Here is a 13,543-nt window from a genome sequence, read left to right on the forward strand (position 1 = left end):
TTCAGATTCAACTTTAGATGTTTTATACTATTTTCTATCTGAAATTTAAGCTTACATAAATATAATGATTCATTAATGTACATTCAGTATCAATTCATATTTTAAATAATTTGATAAGATGGCAGTAAAATAAAATATTTATCTGAAACTATTTATTATATCTATTGAATAAATTGCATATATTAAAGTTTGTCATAGACCTTAAAGATTCCCTCTTAAATTACAGTTATATAATCTGTATCGAGTTAATATGTCAAATTATCCCCATGTTTCTTGCCCACAGCAACCCCAGCAGGGCCAGCGAGGGTGCACCCCAGCTCCCATTCCAGGCAGGACTGAGCTGGACCATGGTGGGTGGGTACAGCAGGGCCTGGCACTGTGCCCTTCTCCAGCCTTGCATCAGGATCAGGGTCAGGGCTGGGGGCAAGCAGATTGCAGTTTCACTCTGAGTTCCATACTCAGCCTAATTTTGGTTGCAACTCGTGGCTTTTCCTGGCTGCTTGGAGGTCCTTTGGGTGGGTGCCCTGGCAGAAAGGCCGGAGAAGTGCCCACAGCTGCCTGATTGGGCATCTCTCCAGCCCATAGCCTCTGTCCTGCCACCTGCAAGCCTGGCCCCAGGCAGAACAGGACCCCCTCAGGACTACTTTGGTCTCAGCACTTGGTCCTGGATTTCATCAGCCTGAGTTTCTTCCCCTGGTGTGTCTGATCTGAGTTTCCCAAAAACCCCATCCGATGCTGGCTGTGCTGAGCCTCATTGAAGAGTTTTTCATGCAGTAAGAAAGAGCCCTCTGGGACCTTCCTCCACCTCCCTCTCCTCATCTCCTCCTCCTCTTCCTCCTTCCACCCTATGATCACTTCTCCAGCTGCCCCAGCAGTGGGTTGCCTTCTGAGTCGGGGGTCTTAACGCTGTTGGTCCTGACGATGCAGGTGGGGCGATGCCGGTTGAGCATCAGGATGAGCTGCTTCCGCTCCTACTTTAGCTCCTCTATTAAGGTTTTCAGCTCTGCATTCAAGAGCTCCAGCCACTCAGATCCCCCCTGCAGAAATTCCGTCCTCTACTTTTTCTTGTTCCGGCATCGGGCTGCTGTCACTTTGTTCTTTTCCCAGCGCCTTTTCCTCCACTCTTCTTCCTCATCTAGCTCACTTTTCACAGGTTGAGTCCTCTTGCCCAGTTTCATCTCCAGAAAGTGCAAAGGAGTGAGCATGGCCCCAATGTTGTGGATGTCAACATATTTAAGCTCCTCTGCAGTCAGGGCTGAGCTGGGGAGTCCAGTCAGGGGGGGAGCCCTGGCAGAGAGCCCTTAGTCATGGAAGGGTCTGGAATCTGCCCAGGCATCATAGCAGGAGTGGCAGTCCAGCCCTGCAGAAGCCACGGGCAGAGGTGGCGACCTCTGGAACTCAGGAGCCACTGTGGCACCAGCCCCGCCCTGCAGCGTCCACCACCCCATGCTCCTCCCATCAAAGCCACTAACCTTCCCTCCAGCAGGCAGTGGTGGGTGGCCTGGGTCTCCCTCTTTGAGGCGTTCAATCTTGTGGGGCTCTGCCTGCCTGCTTCATCGCCTCTAACAACTCACCTGCCTGCCTCATCACCCCTAAACACTCACCTGCCTGCCTGATTGCCCCAACCACTCTTCCTGCCCGTGTGATCGTCCCTAACTGCTCACCTGCCTGCCTGCCTGATGGCCCCTCACCACTTGCAAGGGGCCTTGGTGGTTCTGGCCTCTTGTCATTCTGGTCCTTTTGCCATCGCTGAGCTTTTAGTATATAGGATGTCCATTTTGTCTAGGTTGTCCAGTTTGTTGGAATAAAGTTGTTCATAGTATATTTCATAATCATTTTTATTTCTGTGGATGTGTTGTTACTTCACCTCTTTCATTTCTAATTTTGTTTATATAGGTCCTCTCTCTTTGCTTCTTGGTGAGCCTGGCTAGAGGTTCATCAATCTTGTTTATCCTTTCAAAAAAAACAGCTCTAGGTTTTATTGAACTTTTGTATTGTTTTTTTGTTGTTGTTGTTTGGTCTTTATGTCGTTTATTTTCGCTATCTTTATTATTTCCTTTTTTGTGCTTACTCTGGGTTTTTCTTGTTGCTCTCTTTATCATTCTTTGAGCTGTAGGGTTAGATAATTTATTACCATTTTTTTTTTTTGAGGTAGGCTTGTAGAGCTATGAACTTTCCTCTCAGGACTGCTTTCACTATGTCCCATAGATTTTGAATTGTTGTGTTTTCATTGTAGTTTGTTACCAGGATGCTTTTTATTTCTTCTTTGATCTCTTTGGTAACCAAATCATTGCTTAATAGCATGCTATTTAACCTCTAAGTGTTTTATTTTTTTCATTGTTTATATTGTAGTTGATTTCTAATTTTATGCTATTGTGATTTGAGAAGATGCTTGATATGATTTGTATCTTCTTGAATTTGGAGAGACTTTTTTTTTGTGTGTCCCAATATGTGGTCTATCTTTGAAAATGTCCCATGTGCCCTTGAGAAGAATGTATGTTTTGAAGCTTTGGGTGAAATGTTCTAAAGTGTCAATTCCATGTGATCTAATGAGTCATTTAGGATTGGTGTTTGTTGATTTTTTGTTTAGAGTAGGGGTGGGCAAACTTTTTGACTCGAGGGCCACAATAGGTTCTTAAACTGGACCGGAGGGCCATAACAAAAGCATGGATGGAGTGTTTGTGTGAACTAATATAAATTCAAAGTAAACATCATTACATTAAAGGGTACGGTCTTTTTTTTTTTTTAGTTTTTTTTTTTTTCCCATCCCTTCGCTATCAGTCTGTGTAAGTCCTTTGTTCTGAGGTGGGTCTCTTGTAGACAGCAGATACATGGGTCATGTTTTCTTATCCATTCAGCTACCTTATGTCTTTTGATTTTAACATTTAGTCCCCTTATATTTAAGGTTATTATTGACCAGAGGCCCAGTGCACAGATTCATGCACCAGTGGGGTCCCTCAGCCTGGCCTATGCCTTCTTGCCATCTGGGACCCACCAGGGGATGTTGGACTGCCAGTGTTGGCCCAATCCCCAATATCCAGACTGAAGGGATGAATCCATGCACCAGGCCGCTAGTAAGCATATAAAATCTTTGGTTATTCTCTTCCCACCTTTCCCCCTCCCCCTTTCCCTCCTCAGAGGGACCCCCTGGTGGTCAGTGCGTGTGATACCTACTGGTCAAATGGTCAAATGGTCGAATGGTCACTTAGGCTATTATATATATATTTGTTTATCACCAGTGTTCCTTCTTCCCTTCCTATTTCTTCTTTCTACAGCAGTCTCTTTAGCATTTCTTGCATTGCTAGCTTGGTGGTAATAACCTCTCTTAGCACTTTTTTTTATCTGTGAAGCTCTTGATTTCTCCTTCAATTTTGAATGATAGCTTTGCTGGGTATAATATTCTTGGATTCAGTCCCTTGCTTTGCATCACTTTGTATATTTCATTCCCTACTGGCCTGATGTGCTTCTGTTGAGAAGATCTAATGAGAGATCCCTTATAGGTAACTTTCTGTCTCTCTCTGGCAGCCTTTAAGATTCTTACTTTGTCATTGGTGTTTGCCAATTTAATTATGATATGTCTTGGTGTTGGACTTTTTGGCTAATCTTGTTTGAAACTCTGTGAGCTTCTTGGACTTATGTGAGTTTTTTTCCCCCCAATATCATTGAAGTTTTCTGTCATTATATCTTCAAACACGTTGTCCATTCCTTGCTCAGTTTCCTCTCCTTCTACCTCCCCTATTATGCAGATGTTGTTTAATTTTGTGTTGTCCCAAAGCTCCCTTAGGCTCTCCTCCTCCTTTTTATTTGTTTTTCCAGTTGCTGCTCTGCTTGGGTGTTTTTTCCTACCTTGTCTTTTAGTTTGCTGATACAGTCCTCAGCTTCTTCTAGTCTACTGTTGATCCTTTCTATTGGGTTCTTTATTGCAGCTTTGTCATTATTTCTTCTTAGTTCTTCATTTTCTCTTGATTTTTACACATGTTGTTGAATTTGTCTTCCATCTTTTTCAGCTTCCTTATGACCATTGTTCTGAATTCTTTCTCTGACAAATTGCTTGCCTACATTTTTTTTACTTCCTTTTCTGTTGATTCCTTCTTTTCTTTCGTATGGGGACTGTTTCTTTGTCTCCTCATTTTTGCTACTCTCACGGTGTCTGGTTATGTGGCTCACTCTCTACCATGTTGACCAAAAGGCACAAAATAGAACTCGACAAGATACAACACAGAGGGAACAAAACACGAATATGTTTATGGCACCTATAACCCCAAATAAAGGTGACCACAAGAGAAAAGAGAATTAGGGGAGAGAGAAGAGCACAAAAATGATATTGAGAAAAGGAAAAACGGTAAGAGAGAACAGAAAAAAAAGAAAAAAGAAGGGGAAAAAATATATGTATATGAGGAGAAAACTCCAGAAAACCAATACCTAAACCAAAAAATGCAAACAGTAAACACCCAGGAAAAAAAGGTGCAGAGAGCTGAATCTGAAAAGGTAGAGCTTATTGTCAGAAGGTAAGATAAAGAAATTGAATGAAGGGGGAATGGCCACAGTTCAGTATAAAGGAGGTAGAAATAGAATGAGTGTATAAGAAGAACTAATATGCAAATTGTTTAACCAGGAGTTGAACCACTCCCTATGACATGTGCTGAGCACCAGGGGTGGCGCAGAACATGGCAGGTATCTGCGGTGTTGGCAATGGGTGGCAGTGGAGGCAGTGCTGGCCTCAATGGGCCCCAACGAGAGCAGGACCACAGTGGGATGGTGGAGCAGGTGAGCAGGTAGTGCCATGCTAAGGTGGGTGTGAGTGGTGGCCCAATCACCCCACTGATTACCCTGCAGACAGTGACCAGTGGCAGCGGTGGGGGGCAGGGCTGCTGCCTGGCTCCCAGTGGTGAGGGACCCAGGTGAGTGGCCTGGCCCCTACCAATAGCCCCACAGACAGTGACCAGTGGCTGGCAGGCCCTGATCTCCCAATCAGGCCAGGCCCTGGCCTGGGACAGTGAATTGGTGGTTACCAACCTTCCCTGGCACCCAGGCAGGGGGCTGAGACCTCTCACCGGCTAACTGGGGGCAGGGGTGATGGAGGCAGAGGTGCAGTGAGAATGTGGGGTGTCCACCAACCTCACTTCACTCCCCCTGCTACCCTCGTCCAGGACGCCAGGGTTCATGCCAGGGAAGCTATCATGCTCAGGTGCCGGGCGCCCATGAGGAGCCCATCCTCCAACCACGCAGATTCTTCTGGATGAACCAGGCCAGAGCCACCAGGACCATAATGCCCAGTCGGGCTTCCTGTGGGTTTGTGCAGGAGCAGGTCTGCAAGGCCGGCCGGGAGAGAGTATGCTATCTACCCAGTTTCTGTGCAGTGCTGCTGGGCTGCCCAGAGGCCCACACTGCACCCCAGCCCATGGAGTCTGGCTGTGCTCACTGCATCTCCGTGTGGGGACTCAGGTACTGTGACTCAGGCAGAGGGGGGCACATGGAGTTCCAGGGGCCCAGATGCTGCCCAGAACCCAGAGGTCAGCTAGGACCTGCCTTTCCATGCCAGATGCTCATGCTTTGATCACTGGCCAGGCCTAGGGACCACACCCATGCTTGAGTTTTGTGCACTGGGCCTCTAGGATATATATAAGATTTAAAAATTTTCCCTTTTCTTTAATCTATCTATCTATATATTCTTCTATTTTTGGAAAGGAGAATAGAGTGCAGGTTAGCCTTATTTTGGTGAGTGAAACTAATTAAGCTATTAGAAGAAGAGAGCAAGAGAGGGGAGGAAAAACAAAAGCATAAAATAAAAACAAAAGCAAAAAAACAATCAAACAAACAACAACAACAAGAAAAAAATGACTAGCAGAAAGAGAAACGAGAAGGGTGCATGGACTTGGAGCAGGGGAGAGGAAATTAGATATATTAGTAAGCCAACAGAGACTGCTGTAATAGAAATGCATCAATAAAGTATATAAAGAAGATCAATTTTAACTGGGGGTAAAAAGAAAGAATAGAGAAAAACTAAAGCAGGAATTGGAGAGGAGAAGCAGGGTGAAAAAGGGCGAAGTGAGGAAGAAAAGGAAAAAATGAGATAAAGTAAAATAAAGATTAAAAAATAGAAATAAAAATAGAATGTAGAACACTAATATAAAAAAATGAATGGTTACAATAATAATAAAAATAATAAATAATAAAATAAAGAAAAATTTAGTTTCTTAAGTAAAAGATAAAAAATAAAAAATTGAAGTAGTGAAGTTTGTTTGATTCAGCTCAGTTTTAATGTCCCTCTCTACTGTTCTGCCTAGCACATGTCAGTTTCCTGTTAGGTAGTCAGCACTGTGTTGAAGTTCCCAAGGATCCACTGCTCCTCTGTGTCAGATGCCACAGCCTTGGTTTCAGGCAGGTGGGATCAATGTGCCAACTTTGTTGTTCTGTCTGCTTTCAGTCATATTTACACAAGTGTCTATTTCTGACATGGTCTCTAGGCGGCAGTATTGCTGTATTATGGCCCCTCAATCCAGTCCCTGAGGGCTCCATGGGGGTAGTCAGAATCTTTGTTTCCCTGTCTAGCTCAAGGCTGGCTGTGGCTACACCTGGGAGGAGGAGCCTGGTCTTCAGGAGAAAAATGTCTGTTTGTTCAGGGTTGGAGGGAAGGGACTGTCCCAGAGCTGGATTCCTGGTCTCCTCTCCCTGTTTTGCTCTGCAGCCTCCAAAAAATCACCTCCCCCTGCATTGCAGCCTTCGTATTTGTAATTGAAAGATCCTGTGCACTGCGTTTATCTAGTAAAAGCAAGGAAAATATAAAGACAGAGCAACTGCTGTTGTGCTTCTCTCTCCTCCCAGAACTGCACAGCCAGTGCAGAACTTCAGGCTTCCTTTCTGGGCACAGCCTCCGATGGCTGTGAGCTTAGATATAGAGTCCTCCACTGCCAACAGCCCTGTGGACCCCCTTCCACAGTCAAGTGTTAATTGTGTCCCCAAGGGACGCAGACTTGGTGCAGAGCATTTTCTTTCTGTCCTTCTAGTCCCAGTTGTGCATGTCTCTCCAACCCAGGTCCCCATCCTACCGTTCTACAGGCAACCTCTTATCTTTCCAGCCATGTATTGCCTCACCAGCTGTGTTTAATTCGCCAATTCCAGGTAGATGTTATTCAATTCAGTGTTTCTTCAATCTGCTCTGTGAGAAGGTGCCCGATCTGTCTGCCTATTTGGCCACCATTTTGTCTCCCCCTGGACAAACATTTTATGAGCCCTTGCCTGGGGAGGATAGAGTCTCCGAGTTCTTGGGTTCACAGCCAAAGCAGCAGGTCCCTGGCTGGTGTGGCTGCAGGGTCCCAGGTGGTGTCTGAGGGTTCCCCGGGTGGAGGTGAGGCTGGGCTTCCAAAGTCACAGCTTCCCTCCCCTTCAAGATGGTGCAGTCTCTATAGCAGAGCTGGCTGCCCTGGGAGAGGTTGCAGCAGTAGGAGAGGCTGCCTGGTTAGGGGAGCCTTGTCCACCAGCCCCCAACAGTCCTGCAGAATATAAGTGTCCCTCACGCACACATACACACATGCCCACACGTCCATGCACTCCCCTTTAGCTCCCTCCCTCACTTATACTCTCTCCTTCACTGCCGTCCTGTCGGCCACCATCTTGGATCCCTCAAACCTTATGAAATTTAGAAACATCATTATGTATATAAATTATCAGCACACAATCCTGGAGATACAAGGAAATCAACTAAAGTTATTTTTTTTAAATATATGTTTTAGTGGGCTCTTGATAATTACTTTAAAGTAGTGATCAATTCTGTTTAACTCAGCCACACTTCTGAGCTACACTTATGGTTATTGATAAGGTGAGGGTCAGATTAGATAAGTTTATTCTTTTACATAAAAATGTTAATACTATTTTAGAGTTAATTAAAGTATAGTAAACAAAACAATCATTTATTATAAACTTTAATTCTAGTCCAGCAATTTCTAAGTATAAATCACAACTTTTTAAGAGTCTCGACTAATTAAAACTGGGCTTTCTTCAGTTTACTCACAGCTAAGGAAAATTTGGAGCACATTAGGTTATTGGAGGTCACTGGGTTCCACATAGGTAAGTTAACAAAAAGAGTTTGTTGCAAAAACATGCCTCTTTTTAAGCCAGGTAATGGGTGGGAGTACTAGAGGTTAAATTTTGTGGTTTTCAGAATTTTTTTTTTGTCTTATAAGATGTTTATTGATTTAGACCTTGTTATATATCATTGCTTATATATACATGGCCATGAACTTCACTTTTTCTGATATTTCTTTCTAGACAAAATTCTTAATTTAATGGAAACATTTATATAACACATCTGAATATTTGGATTCATTTCAGGTGGAAATAAAGGGGCCATAAGTTCAGTAAAGATAGCTGTGCTGACATGTCTACTTTGTCTATGCAAAGCAATTGGCTTAACCAGGAAGCACAAGCACAGAAAAGTTCACTCAATCATCAAATCCTTCTAACATTACAATTTTTCTTTTTTCAAATATTTGGCTAATTAGAACCACAGCTTTATCAAGAAAGGAGAGAAAATATTTTCTCATATGTATTTTTAAATGTTTTTATTTTTATTACATTTATTGTGGTTGACATCCCTACTAATAAAAGCATAATATGCTAATAAGAACGGACAGCTGAATGACCTTCCAGACATCATTCCAAATGTCCTTCTGGACAAAGACACAGTGGTGGGGACCAAAGCAGAGCAGTTAGGGGTGATCAGGCCAGAAGGGGAAAGCAGTTGGGGGCGAACAGGTTGGCAGGGGAGACCAGTTGGGGCAATCAGGCTGGCAGGGGAGCATTTAGAGGCAATCAGGCCAGCAGGGGAGAGCAGTTGGGAGTGATCAGAATGACAGGGGAGAGCAGTTAGAGGTGATCAGGCCAGCAGGGGAGAGCAGTTGGGGGCAATAAGGCTGGCAGGGGAGCAGTTAGGGGCATCAGGCAGGCAGGCAGAGGTGCTTAGGGGCAATCAGGCTGGCAGAGAAGAGCAGTTGGAGGAGATCAGGCCAGCAGGGGAGAGCAGTTAAGGGCAATCAGGCTGGCAGGGGAGAGAAGTTAGGGGTGATCAGGCAGGCAGGCAGAGGGGGTTAGGGGCAATCAGGCAGGCAGGGGAGTAGTTAGGAGCCAGTGGTCCTGGATTGCAAGAGGGATGTCCAACTGCCCCACAGCTGGATCGATCCTAAACCAGCAGTTGGACATCCCCCGAGAGGTCCCAAATTGGAGAGGGTGCAGGCTGGGCTGAGGTACCCCCTCCCATGCACGAATTTTGTGCACCGGGCCTCTAGTTGGTTAATAAATTTACATCAATTTCAAGTGTACATTTCTGTGATATATTATTTACATATTGCATTGTGTGCCCACCAGCCAAAGTCAAATAATCTGTCACCATGTATTGACCTCCTTTACCTTTTACTACCTCTTCACCTCCTTCTCTCTTGTAACTACGATACTGTTGTCTGTGTCTAGGAGTTTTTATTTGTTTGCTTTTCTTCTTTGTTCATTTGCTGTTTTCAGTTTTATATCCCTCATATTATCATATAACCATTTTGAGTGAAATCATGTGTGTCCTATTTTTTTCTGTCAGATATTACACTTAACATGATATTCTCAAGGTTCATCTATGTTGTTGCAAAAGGCAATATTTAATCTTTTCTTATGACTGAATAACATTCCATTGTATGTATGCACCACATCTTCTTTATCCAATCCTTTTTTGAAGGACATTTGTGTTTTTTCCCATTTCTTGTCCACTATTAATAATGCTGCTATGGACATAGTAGTGCATATATCTTTGCAAATACATATTTTTATTTTTGGGTGTGTAGATAGACAGAAGAGGAGTTTCTGGGTCATATGGTAAGTCTATTCTTAGTTTTTTTTTTTGAGGAACCTCATACTGTTTTCCATAGTGACAGTTCCAGTTTATATACACACCAGCAGTGAATAAGGGTTCTGTTTTCTTCACAACCTCTCTAATGCTTATTATTACTTTCCTAGTTGTTAATAGACATTCTAAAAGGTGTGAGGTGGTGCCTCATTGTAGTTTTGATTTACATTTCCCTAATAGCTAGTGAGGTTGAGCAACTTTGCATACATCAGTTGGCCATTTGTATGTCTTGTGTTGGTTCAGGTATTCTGCTAATATTTTTTATTGTTGACACTATAACAAATGTCTCCAATTTCCTCCCTTTCCACCCTCAACCCAGCTCCCATCCTTCCCTGGCTTTCACCACATTATTGTCTCTGTCCATGGGTTAGTTGATTGTTTGGTGTAAAGTTGCATGAGTTCTTTATATATTGTAGATATTAACCTCCTGTCAGAGATGGTGTTTGCAAATATCTTAGCCCATTTGGTTGGTTGCCCTTTGGCTTAGTGGAGATTTCTTTTGCTTTGCAGAAGCTTTTAGTTTGGTATAGTCCAATTTATTTATTTTCGCCTTTATTTCCCTTACCTTGGGGTCATATTCATGAAATGTTAATTTTTATTATGGGGACAAACAGCAGTCTAGTTTTATTCTTCTGCATGTGGCTTTCCAATTTTCCCCATACCATTTACTGAAGAGGCTTTCTTTTCTCCATTGTATGTGTTTTGCTCCTTTGTCAAAAATTATTTGCCCATATACCTGTGGTTTTCTTTCTAGGTTCTCAATCTTGTTCCATTGTTGGTGTGTCTGTTTTTCTGCCAATACCACACTTTTTTTTTTTTTTTATTATAGTAGCTTTGCAGTATAATTTGAAGTCAGGAAATGTGGTACTTCCTGTTTCATTCTTTTTTTTCTCAGTATTGCATTGGCTATTAAGAGTTTTCTGTGGTTCCATACAAATCTTATGATTTTTTGTTCTATTTCTTTAAAAATGTAATTGGAATTTTTTTTAAATATATTTTATTGAGTTTTTACAGAGAGTAAAGGAGAGAGATAGAGAGTCAGAAACATCGATGAGAGAGAAACATCGACCAGCTGCCTCCTGCACACTCCCCACTGGGGATATGCCCGCAACCAAGGTACATGCCCTTGACCGGAATCAAACCTGGGACCTTTCAGTCCGCAGGCCGACGCTCTATCCACTGAGCCAAACCGGATTCGGTGTAATTGGAATTTTGATGGTGATTGCATTTCATATGTATACTGAGTGGCCAGATTATTATGATCGGGCAGATTATTATGACCACCCCAAAAGTACTTTGTTGGGCCACCTTTTACCTTCAACACTGCAGCGATTCTTCTTGGCATTGACTCCACGAGATGTTGAAAGAAGATGAGAGGAATCTGACACCATGCCTGACGAATAGCACTGTCCAGTTTTGTGAGATTTGATGGTTGTAGAACCAGCTGCCTGATGGCTCTTTTAATTTCATCCCACAAATGCTCTATTGGATTGAGATCTGGTGATTGTAGGGGCCACCTAAGCAAGGTAAAGTCTCCCTCATGTTCTTGAAACCACTCCTGCACGGTGTGAGCACTGTGGCATGGTGCATTGTCTTGTTGGAAGAAACCATCTCCATTGGGATATGCCATTAACATGATAGGATGAACTTGATCAGCAACGATACTTAGGTATGTTGTGCTATTCAGGCGTTGTTCCACACGAATTAAAGGGCCCAAATCATGCCAGGAAAACATGCCCCAAACCATAACACTGCCCCTACTAGCTTTAAGGGTTGCACTCATGCATGTGGGGTGCATGCCTTCATGCTGTTTCTGCCAAATTCTCACTCTGCCAGCTGCATGATGCAACTGGAAACATGATTCATCAGACCACATGACTTTTTTCCAATGCCCGATTGTCCAATCCTTGTGTTCCTGTGTGAATTGGAGACATTTTATCTTGGTAACTGCAGACAGCAAAGGTGTTCGAACAGGCCTTTGGCTGTTTTGCTGATACTCGCTCCATGGCTTCGAGCGCCAACAATCATCCAAAGTTCAAAGGCCGTTAAATCACATTGTTTACCTATATATTCAGAAAAAAAAGCACCTCTACTATTGTGGTAGACAACCTGCTTCCCTATTTATAATGGTATGGCCCTCTAGCAACTTCAGCACGAAATTATAGCTAATTTGCCTACAAACGTCAGGTGGTCATAATAATCTGACTACTCAGTGTATATTGCTTTGGATTGTATGGGCATTTTCACTAGGTTGATTCTTCAAATGAACATAAAGTATTTTTCCATTTCTTGGTGTATTGTTCAATCTCTTTTAATAATGCATTGTAGTTTTCAGTTTATAGGTTATTCACATCCTTTGTTAAATTTATTCCAAGGTATTTTATTGATTTGTTCCAATTGCAAAAGGAATTTTTTTTCCATTTCTTTCTACAAAGTTTCATTGCTTATATATAGAAAAGCATTGATTTTTTTTCTTGCAATTTTACTTTATGTGCTTATTGTGTTGCTACGAGATTTTTGATGGAGTATTTAGGGTTTTCGCTATAAAGAATCATATCTTCTACAGAAAGTGACACTTTTATTTCTTCATTCCCAATTCAAACTCTTTTTGTTCCTTTGTCTTAACTGATTGCTCTGAATATGACTTCCAGTACTATGTTGAATAAGAGTGATGACAGTGGGCATCCTTGTCTTTTTCCTGATCTTAGAGAAAAAGCTTTCAATTTTTCACCATTGAGTATGATATTATATGATGTTGAGGTACTTTCTTTCTATACCTATTTTTATTTTGTATTTTAATCATAAATGCATGTTGTATCTTTTCAGATGATTATTTTTCTCCATCTCTTGATATGATCATATGATTTCTATCATTTGTTTTGTTTATGTGTTGTAATACATTGTTCAATTTGAGTATGTTGAACCATTCTTGTGCCCCTGCAGTGAACCCCAGGAATCATATATCCTGGTTCATATGTTGATGCTCAACCATTAGCCATGCCATCAGGGCTCAAGTTTATCTCTTCTTCCCTCTGCATCATTTCTAGATTTCTAGCTTCAATATCCCTGATACTTTCCTCCACCTAGTGAGCTCTATTTCCTATGCTTACTAGTTTATTCTTTATTTTACTTATTTTTTTATCTCCAGAATTTGTATTTGGTTCTTCATTTTTCATTTTTTATTTTTTTTATTGCTTAAAGTATTACAAAGGGTATTACATATGTGTCTTTTTTTCCCCCAGCCCTTGACTATCCCCTGGCCTCCTCTAACCCCCAGCATCCCATGTCCATTGGTTATGCGTATATGCATGCAAATAGTCCTTCGGTTGATCTTTTATACACCTCCCTCCTGCCCCCCAACTTTCCCCAGCCTTCCCACTGCATTTTGACAATCTATTTGAAGCAGCTCTGCCTCTGTATCAATTACTGTTCAAAGTTTATACTGGTCTCTATTATCCATGAATGAGTGAGCTCATGTGGTATTTTTCCTTCATTGACTGGCTTATTTCACTTAGCATAATGCTCTCCAGTTCCATCCATGATGTTGCAAATGGTAAGAGATCCTTCCTTTTTAGAGCAGCATAGTATTCCATCGTGTAGATGTACCACTGTTTTCTAATCCATTCATCTACTGATGGGCACTTAGGCTGTTTACGG

The 13,543-nt window shown here is 42.4% G+C and overlaps 1 pseudogene; it reads right to left on the reverse strand.

Moving 5' to 3' along the window:
• Window positions 1-851: 851 nt before the first annotated feature.
• On the reverse strand, window positions 852-1,365 carry LOC102764935 (annotated as a pseudogene).
• Window positions 1,366-13,543: the final 12,178 nt, after the last annotated feature.

Source organism: Myotis davidii, unplaced genomic scaffold (genome assembly GCF_000327345.1).
Source record: "Myotis davidii unplaced genomic scaffold, ASM32734v1 scaffold1542, whole genome shotgun sequence".
Lineage (NCBI taxonomy): Eukaryota > Metazoa > Chordata > Mammalia > Chiroptera > Vespertilionidae > Myotis > Myotis davidii.